This window comes from Hibiscus syriacus, unplaced genomic scaffold (assembly GCF_006381635.1).
Source record: "Hibiscus syriacus cultivar Baekdansim isolate YM2019G1 unplaced genomic scaffold, ASM638163v2 tig00110474_pilon, whole genome shotgun sequence".
Classification (NCBI taxonomy): Eukaryota; Viridiplantae; Streptophyta; class Magnoliopsida; order Malvales; family Malvaceae; genus Hibiscus; species Hibiscus syriacus.
The window spans coordinates 208,983-229,710 of NW_024062753.1; the positions used below are offsets into that span (position 1 = coordinate 208,983).

General features: G+C 35.2%; 1 protein-coding gene across 1 annotated transcript in view; it reads left to right on the plus strand.

Annotated features, from left to right (window-relative positions):
• LOC120128165 (ABC transporter D family member 2, chloroplastic-like) overlaps positions 1-19,178 on the plus strand; it is a 31,698-nt gene extending 12,520 nt beyond the window's left edge. Inside the window, exons 8-9 of the mRNA XM_039145919.1 lie at positions 18,558-18,835; positions 18,931-19,178. The gene's annotated coding sequence lies outside the window, so the exon portion shown is untranslated. The remainder of the gene's footprint in view (positions 1-18,557; positions 18,836-18,930) is intronic.
• The last annotated feature ends 1,550 nt before the right edge of the window (positions 19,179-20,728 follow it).

A 20,728-nucleotide genomic window follows, 5' to 3' on the forward strand; every position in this document is an offset into this window, starting at 1 on the left:
ACATGAACAAAAAAAATTTTGTTCGTTTATGTTCGTGTTCGTTTATGTTCGTCTATTTATTAAATGAACGAACATGAACATACCTCCGTTCGTGTGCGTTCGGTTCGTTTACAGGCCTAACTGGAAGGTACTTAAGTACCTTGGTGCAACCTAGCTATTATGCATCTTGTTTTATCCTTTATGTATTTTCATTTTTGTTTGTGAGAATAAAATTATCGAATCATTACAAAAAAATTCAAAATATATTTTTACAAACATAATAAATTAAAATACTAATAAAATATTTATTCAGGACTAAATCGTAAATGTCAAATAATAACACCAAAAGTATAGATAACCCATAAATAATATATAAGACTAAAATAAAATGAACATAAATATAAAGGATCAAACAGTAATTTAACCAACTGCAAAACAATGATTAAAATAAAACATTTATTAATATCGGGACCAAATTTCGAAAATCAACAAAAATACATAACACCTAAAATCAATGACTAAATTGAAATTAATAAAATTACAGTGCTAAAAATGAAATAAACGAACATAGGGATTCGAGCACTAAGAATGTAAATAAAAAATTTAAAGTACTTAAATTAAGGAAACAAAAGAATGGAAATGTAAGAAGGTAAAATGTTAGGGTTAAAAGCCAAATATGTCTATGGGTTAGAATAATTATTAGTATAGTAAAAGAGTTAATAATGCAAATAAACCAAAATAAATAAAGGATGGTGACAGTAATACAAATTCATGCTTAAAGTAAGGTATCTTAAGTGTAATTAACCCAAAACTTGATATTTAGGCTAATATTAGCCATTTACGTTTGGTAGCCAGAACCCAAAATGGGTTTTCACTTTTGTTTTTCTCTCTTTCATGTTATCCTTCTCTCTTTTTTCTTAATCAGGAGGCTTCACGAGAGCCATGAGAAGACTGACCACCGTATATGGTGGTCCTTCTTCACTCCAGCTCTGTCCCCCTAAATGACCATATTTTCCTTCTAAATCGAAACATAAGGCCAAAAGCCTAAAAAAACTTTAAATTTTGTTACTTTTTTTTTCTTTTCGACTGAATCCCAGAACTAAACCTAACACACCAAAAGCCTCATCTTTTCCTCTATTCTTAGCTTTAAACCAACCAAGAAGAGCCTCTCCGATCTTCTCTGACTGACGGCGCTCACCAAAACCGAAGGTAAAAGAAAGTTTCTTTTTCGTTTCTTATACTATATTTTGAATGAAATTAAAATGCAAAGGGAGATGATACCTTTAGAAAAAATATAGTTCTTGAATCTGAAAATTTTCTTCTCTGTATATTGATAATTTTCAGATGATTACAAACTTTTTCGATTTTTTTTCTCTCTATTTTTTTGTTTTCGTTTCTTTTTTTTTTGTTGAAAACCGAGAGCCCACGCTCTTGTGTTTGAGATCCTTTTTTTTCCTCCTTCTCCTCTAATCCTTTGCCTATTTTATGGTTGATATCTCCACCTAATCTTAATGGATGCATCTGCATTTTCTTCGTTTTTGGTAGGATATTGACAGGTTAGGTATCATTTAGGTGATATGCTTTTGACTTTGCTGATATTGTTTGTTTGTTTTTGCTGTTCAGTGACCGACATGGTGAAGATGATGTTTCAACTTGCTCAGAGGTGACTAGCCTTAGTGACTCGTCGGTGGAGAGGCTTGGTATTGTGGGTCTGTTGGGTTCCTTATAATTGGACCACATTTGGCCTGCACAAAAATATAAACACACTTAATAATAATAATAATAATAATAATAATAATAATAATAATAATTTAATAATATTTTTTAACTTTGACAAAAAAATGGGTGTCTACAGCTGCCCCTCTTTGCACATTCTTGTGTTAACAAGAATAGGGCAAAGACGAAAAAGACAACCATTTTTTTATTCTTCCTTCGTCGTTAGATTGAACAAATTTTTCTCATTATGAACTTTTTTCTCGTGGATGAGTTCTTCTCATTATGAACTCTTTTGGAAATGTTGATCTAAATCCTTTTGCGGTGGACTTAGAAAGAAAATGTTTTTCCCATTATGAACTTTCTCCTTTAGGACGGGTTCTTCTCATTATAAACTCTTATGGAAATGTTGGTTCACCTCCATCTGTGGTGAATTTGAAAGGAACAAGTTCTTCTCATTATGATGAGTTCTTCTCATTATGAACTCTTCATTGGAAATGTCGATCCCTCAAGCGAGGCGTCACTGATTCGAAATGTCGTGAATCAAGTGATAGGTTAAAAAAGCTCTTCTCATTATGAACTTCTTCTCCCTCTATCGGATGAGTTCTTCTCATTATGAACTCTCCATTGAAAATGTTGATGCGAAGTTGAACAAGTTCTTCTCATTATGAACTTCTTCTTCCTCGTTGGATGAGTTCTTCTCATTATGAACTCTCCTGAAAATGTCAATCCCTCAAGCGAGGTGTCACTGATTCAAAATGTCATAAATCGAGTGATAGGTCGAACAAGCTCTTCTCATTATGAACTTCTTCTCCCTCTGTCGAATGAGTTCTTCTCATTATGAACTCTCCATTGGAAATGTTGGTTCACCTCCTTCTGCGGTGAATCTTAATTGTTAATGACTCTCTCTGAATTTATGTCAAAACATTCAAAGCATTTCAATGAATATGAATGAATGAGCATGTTCCTATTTATAGATGCTTACTGATGTATGCATGATGGCATTTTATTATTATGAACTTTGTGATCCTGCAAATTTTCATTTTAAATGCGTCATTTGTCCTTTCGTTTGCACTCCACATTTTGCTTGGGCTATTTTACGCAAATTCTCATTTCTCTTGTTCCCATGCAAATCCTTTTATGTTTCCTTTTGAACTGCTCATCTTTGTCAGCGTATCAAAATATCAGTGTTTTCAATGTGCTTCATTTTCTCAACTCACATGCATTTTCTTTGGCCATATCATACCCTAATCTTTTCAATCATTAGGGTTAGAATCTCTAATATGGAAGTATTAATTCAGAGTAATACCAAAAATCTTTTATTTTTTAATGTCATATCAATCTACTTATAAGAAGAATGAATAAAATTGGAACTTGAAATAACAAACTTCGAATTTACTGACAAGAAATTGAATTTACAAAGTTATGGCAATCACATGAATAATGGAAATTTAAAACCATAAGTCAAATGTCCTTATGGATCATTAGCACGAATGTTCCTGAATCAATCCACTTGATATAACTATTGAGTTGAGCTTCTGTCTGGAGGACTTCGAGAATTGCCAAAATGTCTATAGATGTGAAGCTTCTCTCAAAATATCAGACCCTCAAGAAGATTTAGTTGTCTGATGCCTAATCTCAAAATGATTTTTGAGCTGCCTTTTTAGGTTTTCAACTCAAAGTCTTCCTTTGGTTTCAAGATGTCCTTTGCGGATTTTCATCTCAAACCCTCCTTTTTCTCTTTTCATTTTTTCATTTCTTTTTTTCATTTTTCATTTTTCATTTTTCATTTTTTTTTCTTTTTCATTTTTTCATTTTTTTCATCTTTTTATTTGTTCCTTTTTTTTTCTTCAAGCATAGTACTTCTTGACAGAGTCTGAGTTTACTGGATTTCTCAATTTTTCTCCATCCATCTCTGCCAAGATCAACGCTCCCCCAGAGAAGGCCTTATTGACAACATATGGACCTTCCCAATTAGGCATCCATTTCCCTCGGAAATCTTTATGAATTGGCAGGATCTTTTTTAGCACTAGATCACCCTCTCGAAATTCTCTTGGATGAACTTTCTTATCATGAGCTCTCATCATCCGTTTCTGATACATCTGACCATGGCAAATAGCTTTTAATCTCTTTTCTTCAATGAGATTCAATTGGTCAAACCGAGCCTGAACCCATTCAGCTTCATCCAATTTCACCTCTTTCAAAATTCGAAGTGATGGGATTTCTACTTCCACTAGCAAGACTGCTTCCATCCCATATACTAAAGAGAAAGGTGTTGCCCCTGTCGAAGTCCGCACTGTAGTTCGATATGCATACAAGGCAAAAGGTAATTTATCATGCCAATCTTTGTAAGTATCAGTGGTTTTTATGATGATCCTTTTAATATTTTTAATTGCTGCTTCCACTGCTCCATTCATCATTAGACGGTAGGTCACTGAATTAGAATGTTTTATCTTGAACTGAGTACAAAGTTCTACCATCATCTTGTTATTCAAATTAGTGGCATTATCTGTTACAATTCTTTCTGGCAATCCATACCGACAAATTATCTCTTTCTTTATGAATTTACACACTGTAGATCTCGTGATATTTGCATACGAGGCAGCCTCAACCCACTTAGTAAAGTAATCAATTGCCACAAATATGAAACGATGTCCATTCGAAGCCTTTGGTGTAATTGTCCCAATGACATCCATGCCCCACATAGAAAACGGCCATGGTGTGGTCATCACTTGCAAAGGTGACGGAGATGTATGGATCTTATCCCCATAGATTTGACATTTGTGACATTTTCTTGCATAATCAACACAGTCTGAATGCATAGTGGCCCAATAGTATCCATATCTCATGATCTTCCTGGCCATAGAAAGCCCATTTGCATGTGTTCCACATATCCCTTCATGCATTTCTTCAAGTATACCTTTTGCTTCTCGGGCATCCACACATCTCATCAAAACTTGATCACTCCCTTTTTTGTACAGAACTTCCCCATCTAATACATATCCGGCAGCCATTCTCCTTATTGTCTTTTTATCGATCTCAGACGCACATTGTGGGTAAGTTTGATGCTTGATGTATTGCAAAATATCATAATACCATGGACGACCATCTACCTCTTCTTCGATATCATAACAGTATGCCGGGGTATTATACATTTGCATATTAATTGGCATCATGTCAACTCTTCTATTTGCTTGGAACATTGCAACAAGTGTGGCCAAAGCATCAGCCATTTGATTATCTTCTCGAGGGAGATAATTGAAAGTGACATCTTCAAATTCTTTTACCAATTCAAGGATCAATCTTCGGTATTCCACTAACTTTAGATCCTTCGTCTCCCATTCTCATCGCAATTGATACACCACTAGTGAGGAGTCTCCATATACTTGGAGCACTTTGATTTTTCTTTCTATAGCTGCTCTTAACCCCATGACACAAGCCTCATACTCTGCCATATTATTGGTGCAAAAGAACTCCAATCTGCTTGTAAAAGGATAATAGACATTTTCTGGGGAAATTAGTACTGCTCCAATTCCTTGTCCTAAAGCATTAGATGCTCCATCAAAATACAACCTCCAAGATTTATCATCTGAATTTGTTTCCTCCTTGGTTGTGATGCACATCAGATCCTCGTCTGGAAAATTAAAATTTAAGGACTCATAATTATTTGAGGCACGACTTGCAAGGAAATCTGCTATGTCACTCCCTTTGATTGCTTTTTGGTTCACATATACAATGTCAAATTCTGATAACAACATCTGCCATCTAGCCAATCTACCAGCTAAAGCTGGTGATTCCATTAAAAATTTCAAAGGGTCAAGCTTAGATATCAACCAAGTAGTATGGTATAACATGTATTGCCTGAGCCTTCGAGTAGTCCATACCAAAGCACAACATAGCTTTTGAATTGGCGGGTATCGAATCTCACAATCAGTGAACTTTTTGCTTAGATAATAGATAGCTCTCTCTTTCTTTCCAGATTCGTCATGTTGCCCCAATACACATCCCATTGAATTTTCAAAGACCGTTAGATAAAGGATCAATGGTTTACCAGGGACTGGTGATACCAGAATTGGAGTTTTAGACAAATATCCCTTGATTATCTCCAAAGCCTTTTGGCACTCGTTGTTCTAAACTTCGGGGTTGTTCTTTCGAAGCAATTTGAAAACTGGGTCACATTTTTTAGTTAATTGTGAAATGAATCGAGATATATAATTTAACCTTCCTAAGAATCCTCGGGACTTCTTTCTGTGTACGAGGCGGTGGAAGATCTTGAATGGCCTTTACTTTATCTGGATCAATCTCAATTCCTTTTTGACTAACCACGAAACCCAAGAGTTTCCCTGACGTTACCCCGAATGTGCATTTAGTTGGATTGAGTTTCAATTGATATTTCCTCAACCTTTGGAAAAGCTTCCTCAAGTTTTGAATGTGTTCACCTTCAGTCCTGGACTTGGCAATCATGTCATCCACATACACTTCAATTTCTGTGCATCATGTCATGGAAAAGAGTCACCATAGCTCTTTGGTAAGTTGCCCTAGCATTTTTCAAACCAAATGGCATCACTTTATAGCAAAATATGTCCCACATAGTCACAAATGTAGTTTTTTCCATGTCTTCAATGTTCATTTTTATTTGGTTATACCCCGAGAAGCCATCCATAAAAGAAAACCACGAATGACCAGCAGTGTTATCCACTAAAGTATCTATATGAGGCAATGGAAAATTATCCTTCGGGCTTGCTTTATTAAGATCTCTGTAATCCACACACATGCGAACTTTACCATTTTTCTTTGGCACAGGGACTATGTTGGCAACCCATTCTGGATACTTTGCCGCTTGAAGAAACCCTGCATCAATCTGTTTCATCACTTCCTCTTTAATTTTTTAACAACATTTCTGGCTTCATTCTTCTGAGCTTTTGCTGAATTGGCTTACACTCAGGCTTTATCGGAAGCTTGTGCACTACTATATCTGTACTCAGCCCTGGCATATCTTGGTAAGACCATGCAAAGATGTCCTTGAATTCTCGAAGAAGATCTATCAAGTCTTGCCTTATCTCAGCAGAAAGTGTGCTGCCGATTTTTACTTCTCTCTTATCATCATTAGTTCCCAAGTTTATAACCTCAGTTTCTTCCTGGTGAGGTAAAATCTGTTTGTCCTCATTTTCTACCAGTCTTAATAGTTCGTTAGGAACATCACATTCTACCTCATCTTGACACTCATTGATTTCTTCCAGACATATGGGTTGCTCAATGTTTATCTCAGTATTAAATTCATAAACATTCATGCTATTGATATGGTGACACCTGCAAAGGGAAAAATTGAATCGAATATATATTTGGAAGGAGACCAAAATTTATGAAATGAATGTAAAGAATAAAGAATAAAGAATGAAAATATGAAATAATGATGGTCATTTAAGAAACAAAAGATTGTCTTTTATTGAAAGCAAGTAGAATTAACATAGCTGCCCTTATGAAAATTCCTTAATACTTGCGGGCACAAGTATAAGGATTAGTACTGGGTATTACTCTGAATTAATCTTAAAAACTATAGGGAGATCCTCTGCAATCCAATTTTTCAGTGTTTCCCCTGGGAAGCAAGGACGGATTCCAGCCAAATATCTTCCTGCTTTATCATCCCCAGTTATCATGTTAATGACCAAACCCTCCATAGCTTCATTAAACAAGTTGCTGTCTTTCATCTGCTTTTCTTCGTCAAGCTCTCTGGTTAACTGTTGCTCTATATCAAACACTCCTCCAAACTTGAAAGAGCTCATCAGAGGAGGAAAAGACATATGCTCCCATGGAATGTCCTCTCCTTTTAGTCTAGCTCTTCTTATTTCACCCCTCTTTTTCATTTCTTTCTTTCTTTGCTGAAAATCAGGTTTAAATCCTAGCCCAAAGCGATCGCTCTTCATCATGACAAATTTGGGATATAAAGTCCCTTGCAGGTATCTACCAAGACCCTTTCCTATCTTGGCTCCTTTTCCTAGAGTCTCTCGCACAATCATCTTAGTACAATCAGATAAACGTGGGCGAGGAATCTTGTTTCCTTCAGCAACAAAAGTAGCATTGACAAATTCTAAGGCTCTGAAGGAACACTCTAGAGCATTCTCATCCATCTCAATATATGGGGCGTCAGTCGTCACAGAAGCAATAATTTCTTCCTCTGCCCCAATACTAATCAACTGACCATCTGACACTAATTTCAATTTTTGGTGTAAGGACGAAGGGACTGCCCCTGCAGAATGAATCCATGGCCTCCCAAGCAAGCAATTATATGAAGGGTTGATGTCCATCACCACAAAATCAATATTGTAGACAGTTGGTCCAATCAACAGTGGTACCTCTATCTTTCCAAGCACATCCCGCTGAGTTCCATCAAAGGCTCTGACAATGTTTTGGTAGGCCCTCATATGTGAGTTGTCCATCGGTAACCTTCGTAATGTGGCCATAGGCATAACATTAAGTGCAGACCCATTGTCAATCAAAACACCTGGTAAGACATGACCATGACAGTGAGTTGTGATATTGAGGGCTTTTACCGATCCCATTCCTCCATCAGGAATTTCATCATCAGTGAAAGTTATGTAATTGTCAGCAGCTATGTGCCCTACAATTCGATCCAACTTGTTCACTGGTATATCCTCAGGCACAAACGTTTGATTGAGCACTCTCAGTAAAGCATTCCGATGTACCTCTGAATTTATTAACAAATCCAGAATCGAAATCCGTGCTTGTTGCTTGTGCAGCTGCTCAACTACACTATATTCATTATGTTTTAGAAACTTCAAGAATTCTTGAGCTTGTGTTTCTGTTACCGGCTTATTGATCGTTGGTGGGGGTTCATCGTTGAATATCTTCTGCGGTACCAATACAACTTTTCCTTTTGCTTTCACTTTGTCTTCTTCTTTCGATATCTCGGGAGAATAACACCTCCCACTTCTTGTGAAGTGACCAACTTCATTCACTATTTCAGTTATCAAGTTGCCTCCTGGTGCTTCACCTTCAACTACCTTTATTTTCTCTAGCGAACCAGATTCCCTTATTAATGAAACATTGGCAGTGTAGTTCCAAGGCACCTTGCGGGTGTCTTTAAATGGGAATGGTGAAGGAGCTGTGATTATAACTTTTGGTGTTGACGACCCAGAATTCATTGCTGATGGTTTCACAGTAATGACCACTGGCTTACTTGTTCTGTGAACGGGCTCAGAATTTTCTATCATGAAGACATCTTCTTCTCTTTTTTCCTTATCTTCCTCAAAGAACTCTACCTCCTTATGATCCACCAATCTTTGTAATAACCCCCTGAATTCAGGGCAAAGCTGAATTTCATGTCCTTCTTCTTGGTGATATTTGCAATAGTGTCCACACTCATTGGTCTTTGGCTTAGGATCTTGTCGAATCATGCCAGCCTGACAGAGTTGTTGGAATACCCAACTGAAGGGAGATTTAATTTCATGAACGTCTTTCTTTGCCTTCCTCCTATTCTCCTTCTGGATTGCATTTATCCCTTTGCCTCCATGATTCGGTAGTGGGTGTTTTTTTTACATCTGTTGAGTCAAACTGTAATCCTCCTGTGTTAATGAGATTTTGCACTATCTTTTTGAAGGCAAAACAATTCTCAATAGAATGGCCAGCAATTCCATCGTGGAAATCACAATGTGCATTTGCGTCATACCAATGAGGGTACGGTGGTTGAAGATGAGTCAAACGGTAGGGGCGTACCACATCTGCTTTTAATAATGAAACGTATATCTCTGAATAGGGTACGGGTAGTGGTGTGAATGATACTTTTTCTCTCTCCTTGCGAGGTCCCTTGAAATCATTTCTGACGGTGTTCATGTCATTCTTCTCCGCCCTTGATTGGGTTATTGTGACACTATTTGCAGTATTCTTGTGGTATACACTTGCAACTTCATTCTCCTTTTTCCGGTATACGGGTTTTTTGGAGCTAGACCCTTCAGCTACTTCAATCTTGCCACTTTTTATAGCATTTTCGATGAGCTCACCAGAGATGATCAAATCAGCAAAATTTTTGGTGGCATTTCCAAGCAAGTGCCCCAAGTATGGAGCTTTCAAAGTGTTGACAAAAATTATAGTAGCTTCCTTTTCGAGTAAATGGGGTTGGACCTAGGCAGCAATATCACGCCACCTTTGGGCATATTGTCGGAAAGTCTCATTACTTCTTTTTTCCATATTCTGAAGAGTCCACCGATCAGGAGCTATATCTGTAACATGGTGATACTGTTCTAGGAATGCTTTTGCCAAGTCCTTTCATGATTTGATGTGAGCTCTAGTTAATTGGTTATACCACTTGGCGGCAGAACCTGTTAAACTGTCTTGAAAATAGTGAATCAATAATTTTTCATCATTCACATGGCCAGCCATCCTCCGGCAAAACATAGTAATATGAGAGGAAGGGCAAGTGGATCCATTGTATTTTTTGAATTCAGGAACCTTGAAATTTATAGGGATGATCAAGTCTGGGACCAAACTCAGCTCTCTGGCGTCAGACCCATAGAACGGTTCAATCATTTCTACTGATTTTACCATTTCTTCCAATTTCTTCAACTGTTGAGTTATTTGTTCATTGGCTTTTTCCTTTTCAGCTAACTCATTTAGATCTGGAGTTAAGTGTTCAGTAACAGGCTGATAATTGTTTGGGAATGTAGATCCCATGTGGTGTTGCTGATTCTCATTGTTGACATATACATGAGGTCGTGCTTCTTGAGGTACCGAAGGGTGAGCAGAGATGTGTACAGGTGTGAAACCAGGAGGAGGACCAGATTCTGGTGTAAACCCTAGTGGGTGCTGGGGATCAGAAGTAAACCCCGCAGGATGTGATGACCCTGGTTCAAACCCTGGAGGATATGATAAATCTTGCTCGGGTGACGTTATTTGGCCGTCCGTGATCCTTCTACCTATAGCATGTTTCTTCTTGAGCTTGTTTTTGTTCTTGCTCAAGTTGAATCATTCTAGCTTCCATTTTCTTAGTTGTATTCCGAGTACCGTACGGGTGTGAGTTGAGTGCCAGAATAACTACAATGATTGAAAATTATATTTTACATTATTTTGGGTGTTTTAATGAATGAATGCATGTATTAATGCAAAATATTTAAAATAAATGCAATGCAGAATGAATGTATGTAAAAGGTATTGATCTCAAAAAGTTAATTATCATAGAGCAACTTCTATTGGAACACAAAGTTTTTATTACACAATAGTTCACTTCTACAGATACGGCCTAGCCATCCGATTAAGTTCGACAACTTCTTTAATCAACCAAGACATCTTCTTCCCAAACTCAGAAACCGGATTGATGTGATGCTCGATGACCTTTGCTTCGACAGCTAATTCCCCAATGTATCTGGCAACTTCACTCATCTGTATTATAGCCTCGACTACCATGTTGCTTCTATCTGCACTCTGTTCTTCATAGAAATCATTCGATGTTTGCCACTGTTCAATAGTTCCTTGGAGATTTCCTTCTAGCTCAGTGATTCGTACTTGACAACACTGCAGTGTGCTTTCCAGGCTTCGAATTCGATTTCGCAGTAAGGCATTCTCTTCATAACTTTCATGAATGTTACTTGGTCCCATGATAATCCTTCCTCGGAACAAGGATTCTTCGAGTTGCAGGATATAATCACTGAATTCTGTGATTTTAGCCCGACATTGAGCCAGATCCTCTTCAAGTCTCGTTTTTGTTTCCTGCATCCTTCGATTAAGACTCTGTATTTGTACATTTTTATCTCCATACCTTTTTATCCAGCTGTTGATTGTCTCTTGTCTTGCTTCGAGCCTAGTATTGAAGTGTTTCTTTTCTAATTCCCACCTATTTCTTTTAATATCAAATTCTTCGATTTTTTGTCCTCTAATATCAAGTTTGACAAGCATATTATTTATTTCAGTTTCAAATCCCCTGATCGTGATGGTCTTCTCAGCTTCTAGCTCTTTGACTCGATCTTTCTCCCTTTTTAGTTCTTCCATAGCTTTGCGACTCTCGGCCTTGTATCTTATGATCCGCTCCCTCTTATCAAGCTCAAGATCTTCTATTTTTTCTTTTCCTTTCTCCAAGCTCTTGAGTAGACGATCGTTTTTTTCCTTCAGATCTCTATTTCGATGTTTCTCTGTGTTTAACTTTTTGGTTAACTGGGCTGATGCTCTACTTGACCCAATTGTTATCCTAGATTTTTGCAGCTTGTAGTAACCCTTCTTCAGATTTTTCAACTCCGAATCTACTTTTTCTTTTCTCTTTCTTAGCATTGCAAATTGTGCGGCATGAAAGTCAACATCAATACTCAACATGAATTTGTATTGTCGAATCTCTTCTAGTTCTTTCGACCAACCTTCTTTCTCAGCTTCGAATTCTGCTCTTAAGATCTCTATCTCCGATGGACTATCTGAATTCGTTCCTCCATAGTTATCCTTACTTTGGTCAGGTAGAGGAATATTTTCATTCTTTCTTATAGACCTCCATTCCTCATAATTTGGCGTCAACATTACCTTGGCTGCATCGGCTCTAGTACAGAAAGTCTTCTTCCATCCTCTAACTGCATTCGAGATGTTTTTCTTGTAATTTTTCCCGTAGAATACAAACTCAGATGAGTGCAATCCAGCAGTGACTGGGATAAATTGATGGCCACCATATTGCCTCATAACCAAAAGTGGTGCGTACCCAATTGCTCCCCATAAACCGAGCAACATCACCCAATTATAGTCACCGCACTTATAGAGGAACTCACTTTGTATTTGCCAAGGGGCACGCCAAACGATATCCTTGTCTTGTATATTCTTAAGGGCATCTATCCACATGTCTTTAGTGACTCCTTTTGGCCAATCTTTCTCTAGAAAATCTCTCAAAGACGAGTAACTTGTACTAAACCGATGATATGAAATTTTTTCAATTTTCCAGAAGTGGCTACGAATCCAGACATATAGTAATTGCGCGCATCCTGAAAATCGACCACCTCCAAGCCTTCGACAAGCATTCAAGGATCGAAAAGTCTCTGCTAAAACTACAGGAGCAGGGTTGACCCTTTTTTGTAATTGCTCGAATAAATCCACAACTGCAGCCTCAATAAATCCCAAAGCCTTCGGGAAAATGACTAAGCCATAAATACCCAGTGCAAAGAGGTCAAATCGCACCTTCTCGTCAGGATGACTTTGAATGATTCCTTTAATAGCAATCCAAGAAATGCCTTCACTTTCACCTTTTTGTTTGGTACGAGCAATTACCCATTCCTCACGCACTCCTGCGATTTTGGCTAATTTGATTCTGAAGGGTTGAGTTTTGATGGACTTGGAATAAATCCGATTCTCTTGAGCATCCTCTATGCGCAACAAGGCAATATATTCTTCGATGGTAGGAACCATGTCTTCTTTATTGAAAGTGAAACAGTTGTACCCTGGATTCCAAAATTGAATCAAGGCTCGGATCAACTCATCATCTATATCAACATATAACAGATAGGAAATATCCCCATAACACTGGTAAAACTGCCGCTTCTTACTCGACTCCCATTTTTCCCAAATGTCTCGTAAGTCCTGGATGTCATTTCTTTTAAGAGAAACGGAAGCATAACCCGCTAAATCTGACATGTGATCAGCTAGCAAACTGTCCCCTTCCAATCTTTGCAATGCTTCAGCCCACTATCGTACCTCAGAGTTTTGAACTACTTGATTTAAATACTTTTCGTCCATTATTGAAAGCTTTCCAATTTGACGATTAACTAAAGATCAACACCCTTAATCTTGAATGATGCAATGCAGATAACAAAAAAAACACAAAAAAATGAAAATGAATTAGTACAAGTAAGAAAATTGAATACAAATAAAAAATGTCATTTAAAGATGAATATAACACCTACCCCGTCATGATATCTACCCAAGCATGTTATATACCCACAATGATTTTTCAATAAATTAATCCTAACCACATGGTATCTAGTTCGCATGCTGTTATTAAACAATATTTAAAGTAAAAAAGAAAAGGTTCAGAAACGCTCCTCCTTTGTGTACACCTATTTTGGGTACCTACTGACAGACATAGGTTCGATATATCTATACCTCAGGTGATCGTTCTACGGTTCACTATATGCGTAGTTGTGTTTCTAACAGAAAAAGGTACTCGAATTGTCCTTGATGTTAGTGCCCCCTTGGGCTGCCAAACCCTCAAATCCTCACCCATTATAGGCTTAAACGGATCGAGTTCAATTCGAGATGATACATTCCCTTATGTCTATGCGGAGAATAAATTCTCACGAAAACATAAGGTATATGAATCCCGAATGTTACTTGCTAGGCCTGCACGGAGAATAAATTCTCACGAAGGCGTCGCTTTCGCCCCCACTTAGAAAGGTTCGGAGCTCGGGTATAGAGCTTATGTTATGCAAATGCTCGTGACGTGTGTGAGGAGGAACATTCAACCCTTTGACTCAAAAGGAAAATGACACCATTCGACAAAACTTTGGACAAATCTGAAAACAAAGATAAAAATGTTAGTAAGACAATAATAAAATGAAGCAATTAAAAACTTCAATAAAAGGATCAAAAGTTAACTAAAGACTCGAACTCATAATTTCTACCAAACGACAATGTGTAAGCGACTTACAGACTGACTCTCTAAAAAATTCTGGTCCCCAGCAGAGTCGCCAAGCTGTCGTAACCGTTTTCCGGGAGGAACAATTGTTTAATTGTTTTGAAAATAATAGTTACGACTTTTAATTTTGGAAAATGGGTGATTTTGGAGTAATTTGAAATAAATTAAAAAGAATTAAAAAGAGTCGTCATCAACCTTTGGGTTAAGTAGGTCGAATACCTAAAAACGTCTTTTAAAAACAATTTTAAGAAAAATCATTTTTTTAAGACAAAAGATGGCCTGCGTTTACCAAAGATTCGTTTAAAACGAGTTCGGGAGTCGGTTACGCGTGGGGAAGGATTAGCACCCCCACAGCGCCCAAAATTGGTACTGTTTCGCTTACACGTTGTCGTAAATGGTGAAAATCATGAATTAAATATAAAATTAAATTATGATCCATTTATTGAAATTTAATTAATTTGCTTCAAATTAATAACTTAAATAAGAAATTCAAAGAACTGAAATAAAACAAATAAATATTACAAATCAAAATAAAAATAGCAAACAATAAATATTTAAATTTATAAAGACTAAAATAATAAAAAAACCTTAAGAATCAAAATAACAAAATTAAAAAATTAAAGGACTAAAATGACACAAACAGAAATTTAAAAGACTAAAATAGTAAAAAATATAAATTTTGAAGACCAAATATCACAAGATGAAATTTAAAAGACTAAAATGGCAAAAACAAAAACTTTTAAATTTTAAACAGTAATTTCAAAAACTTAAAGGACAAAAATAACAAAAACAGAAACTCAAAGGACCTAAATAAAATAAATAAAAACTCAAATGACTAAAATATTATTTACAAGAGTTTAAAGATCCAAAATAACAAAGATAGAACTTAAAGAATTAAAAAAAGAAAAAAAATAAATTAAAGGACTTAATAAATAAAACAGGACCCTTTATTTAATCAGTTTATATACTGTGTGCTTTGTACTTCACGTGAAAATATAGCGTTCCTCCTATTCATGTTTTGTTACTAACGAAAAAAAGTTGGAATAATTATGGTGTGCATTTGATTTGTTCTTAAAATATTTATTTACCTAAAGCATTACACATTCAAATATGTTATGTCGGTGCTATTACAGCTAGAAACCATAATCCCATATATGTTTGGTCAAGTTTCATTATTATTAACAGAATAAATAAATACTAAAATAAAAAAACAAGAAACATGAATTATAATTAAACATAAATACTAACTAGTGGCTAAAATAACATATTTACAAATTGCATAGCTAATTTTCGAAATTTAAGGAAAAAACATGAAATCAGTGATTAAAATAGGATGAATTCAAAAATAAAAGGATTAAATAGTAATTAAGTCAAACATCCAGTAAAGACTAAAATAAACAATTATAAATATTATAACCAAAATCAAAATATTAAAAAATACTATAACTAAATTATAGGGACTGAAATAAAATATAAATAAAGATACAAAATTAGAAACATAAAAATGTTGGATTTAGGGACCAAAAATTATTAGCTGCTTGATTTAATGAGAAATCTTGGGAATATATATATATATTTACGTAAGGTTAAAAATCTTGGGAACTGGAAATTTTCATTCCCAAGAGTTTCTACTTTCTAAGGAAATAACTGGAAGGTACTTAAGTACCTTGGTGCAACCTAGCTATTATGCATCTTGTTTTATCCTTTATGTATTTTCATTTTTGTTTGTGAGAATAAAATTACCGAATCATTACAAAAAAAATTCAAAATATATTTTTACAAACATAATAAATTAAAATACTAATAAAATATTTATTCATGACTAAATCGTAAATGTCAAATAATAACACCAAAAGTATAGATAACCCATAAATAATATATAAGACTAAAATAAAATGAACATAAATATAAAGGATCAAACAGTAATTTAACCAACTGCAAAACAATGATTAAAATAAAACATTTATTAATATCGGGACCAAATTTCGAAAATCAACAAAAATACATAACACCTAAAATCAATGACTAAATTGAAATTAATAAAATTACAGTGCTAAAAATGAAATAAATGAACATAGGGATTCGGGCACTAAGAATGTAAATAAAAAATTTAAAGTACTTAAATTAAGGAAACAAAAGAATGGAAATGTAAGAAGGTAAAATGTTAGGGTTAAAAGCCAAATATGTCTATGGGTTAGAATAATTATTAGTATAGTAAGAGAGTTAATAATGCAAATAAACCAAAATATATAAAGGATGGTGACAGTAATACAAATTCATGCTTAAAGTAAGGTATCTTAAGTGTAATTAACCCAAAACTTGATATTTAGGCTAATATTAGCCATTTACGTTTGGTAGCCAGAACCCAAAATGGGTTTTCACTTTTGTTTTTCTCTCTTTCCTGTTATCATTCTCTCTTTTTTCTTAATCAGGAGGCTTCACGAGAGCCATGAGAGGACTGACCACCGTATATGGTGGTCCTTCTTCACTCTAGCTCTGTCCCCCTAAATGACCATATTTTCCTTCTAAATCGAAACATAAGGCCAAAAGCCTAAAAAAACTTTAAATTTTGTTACTTTTTTTTTCTTTTCGACTGAATCCCAGAACTAAACCTAACACACCAAAAGCCTCATCTTTTCCTCTATTCTTAGCTTTAAACCAACCAAGAAGAGCCTCTCCGATCTTCTCTGACTGACGGCGCTCACCAAAACCGAAGGTAAAAGAAAGTTTCTTTTTCGTTTCTTATACTATATTTTGAATGAAATTAAAATGCAAAGGGAGATGATACCTTTAGAAAAAATATAGTTCTTGAATCTGAAAATTTTCTTCTCTGTATATTGATAATTTTCAGATGATTACAAACTTTTTCGATTTTTTTTCTCTCTATTTTTTTTTGTTTTCGTTTCTTTTTTTTTGTTTGTTGAAAACCGAGAGCCCACGCTCTTGTGTTTGAGATCCTTTTTTTTTCCTCCTTCTCCTCTAATCCTTTGCCTATTTTATGGTTGATATCTCCACCTAATCTTAATGGATGCATCTACATTTTCTTCGTTTTTGGTAGGATATTGACAGGTTAGGTATCATTTAGGTGATATGCTTTTGACTTTGCTGATATTGTTTGTTTGTTTTTGCTGTTCAGTGGCCGACATGGTGAAGATGATGTTTCAACTTGCTCAGAGGTGACTAGCCTTAGTGACTCGTCGGTGGAGAGGCTTGGTATTGTGGGTCTGTTGGGTTCCTTATAATTAAACCACATTTGGCCTGCACAAAAATATAAACACACTTAATAATACTAATAATAATAATAATAATAATTTAATAATATTTTTTAACTTTGACAAAAAAATTGGTGTCTAAAGTTTTAACCATAAAACTTGGGATAAAGACCCTCACTATTCTACCATAATGGTTGAAAATCTCTCTTAACTCACTTCTGGTAACTCTCTTACTAAGATTTCCAAGAAAAACAGTTCATTCCTCACCGGAGAATGAACGACCAAACGCACCCGCTCTCTTTCTCTCTCTACTTTTCTCACTCATGGTTAAATGTACAGCACCCTGGATTCTCAGTGATGTGTAATTTAAAACGAAAAGAATGGGATGCATGGAAGGAAATTAATTTTCCTTGTAAGAAATATATACAAAAACCGATTTTAATCTTGTGCAACATATCTGCTATCTGATCAGTGAATATCCACTGTAAATATATTCTGAGCAGTCTTATTATACAAAATAAGATTCCTTCTTTACTTTATGCATGTTTCGACGAATATCTGATACAAATCAATGTGTGAGTTTGAGGCTTTAATAGCACTATTCAAACAATTTATTTTTGGCTTTCAAGCAATATTTTGTCTAATTCTCGCCATAGATTTGATATTCTCAGCATTCAAGACATTCCTTTGTTTAGGTTTCAAAAAAAATCTGTACCCAGTTGCATCTTGTTTAGATGAATTATCATGGAGCTAAGCAGATGCTTCTAATGGTTCACCAGAAATGTGAAAAATTCTTGGCTGACTTTAACTTATTATGCTTTGGTCGATAACTTTAACCATCTATTACTTCTGTTAACTTCTAACATTTTTCGATTTGCTGTATGGCTCTTTTTAACCTTATTAGTATTTATTGGTGTCTTGGGTGTATTTGCATCCGTGTTCATTGATACGGTACTTTTATCCCGCTAAAGAGAACATGAGGAAAAATACCAAGACCATTCACTGGTTTTTACCATTAAAGCTTTATTAACCTGAAAGTGCAGGTTCATTGCCTTTCTTGACACGAGTACGAGACTCCAAAAATGCGGGTGAAAAGCATAGTGTCCGTGTTCCTACAACAGATGATTTAACCCAGGTTTTAGAAGATGTTCGCCTTGGTTATATCCTGTCTCGCTTCAAAGGTCTTGACACGGTATATGAGTGGTCCAGTGTTCTTTCCCTTGGCGAGCAACAACGCCTCGCTTTTGCACGCTTATTGCTTTCTAAACCAAAGTTGGCCTTGTTGGATGAATCCACCAGCGCTTTAGATGAAGCCAACGAGGTATGACTCCGTTCATTCAATTTAAACCACCTAGAGTGTTAAAAACCATTATCCCATCCGAGATTAAGATTTATATCAATCATGTTCACATACAGGCCCATTTGTATGAGAAGATGAAGGCAGCGGGCATTACATATATCAGTATCGGCCATCGTCGTACGTTGTACGCTTATCATCATAGGGTGTTAGATATATCATCGGCAGATGCGGATAACAGACAACGCAATTGGAACATTGGATCCATTGACCATGACAATTTACATGAATTCTTGAAGTTATAGTTGTAGCTGCCCTAATGGTAGGTCGAAATGCTGTAAACCGGTTTCTTCCTTAGTCAAATTGCAGGGGAAAAAAGTACACAGGAAAAAGAAATCCTGTGGATCATATTTCAAACAGGTAAATGTTATCACTTGACTATAACTACAGTATGTGTTATCCTATCATGAATTGTCTTTACTAATAGAAATATTAAGAAATTATTTGTTATTATTTTATATCATTATAAGTTTATAGGCTAGTTTTTGGTGAAACATATATTAAATTTAGGATCGAAAGATCAAAATTGATTAATTGAAAATTTTGGAATCCAATTGCTATTGTTGATGGCCGACGACGGTAAAAAAGCAGTGGTCGGGGTGGGGATTTTAATCGAGTTTTAGAATTTTTTGAGAAAATAAAAAATAATAAAACAAAAGTTTAAGAATGGAATTGATATTTCATTTAAAATTGATAATTAAATTAAAAATTAAAATTTTCACTCACGTGTCAAATAATATGAGTTAAAATTAAATCGTAATAAATTGAAACATTTTTTTTTAATTTTAGTGATCAAAACAAAATAAAAATAATATCTGACATAATTTATCCAATTAAAAGTTATTTAATTGTTTAAGAAAAAATTGAAACCACCAATTATATAGAACCAATACAAATTGGTTCAAGAAATCAAAGCAAAAACGATAAAGAAAACACTGATATCATAGTCCATAGAAGATTAATACGTAACAACATTACCAACCATAAACGATAGAATCTGGGTTGTAGTCGTTATACGAACTGATAAAATCAGTGCAAATGTGAAAATTAATAAACGAAAGTGTAGACACTAATTTCCGTCCACATTTTTTATTTTATACATATATACACATATATATTTATATAGTTTGCAAATTGTTTTTGAAAACACATATATAATATATAGTTTAAAACATTTTTTGAAAATATGTATATTATATAGTTTTTAAAATATTTTTGAAAATTATATAATATATAGTTTTTGAAAACGTTTTTAAAATATATATAATATATACTTTTGAAAACGTTATGAAAACATTTATATAATATATAATTTTTAAAAAACCATTTTGAAAATATATATAATATATAGTTTTTTTAAAAAACATTTTAAAAATTTATATATTATATGTTTTTGAAAACGTTTATATATATATATTATTATTATTTATTTTTACTTTTAATTTATTTATTTCTCATTTATTTTTGTGCAGGGTCCAGGTTCAAGAATCCAGTCCAAGTTTGGGCCTGAACTAGCCCAGCAAGAGATTAGGGTTCCCAGTTTTCAGTCACCAAGCAGTCAGGGAGCCAAACGGTCAACAGTGCCAACGGCCGGCCGAGATCCCCGGGACTGATCCATCCCGGGATGACCGGCCACAACAACCACGATCCCGAGATCGTCGGGACTCACAACGGCCAGTGGGGGTTATAAAAACCCACGGGCGACGGGGAACAGAGGGGGGAGAAACACAGTTCACCGAACCTCAACAAGATCGGGGTAAACCCAGAACGGATCGGCCGAGAACAGCAATCGGCCAACAAAAGCCAAGCCACAGAACCGAGAGCCAAGAGTAAACACAGAAAACCCATACCATCAAA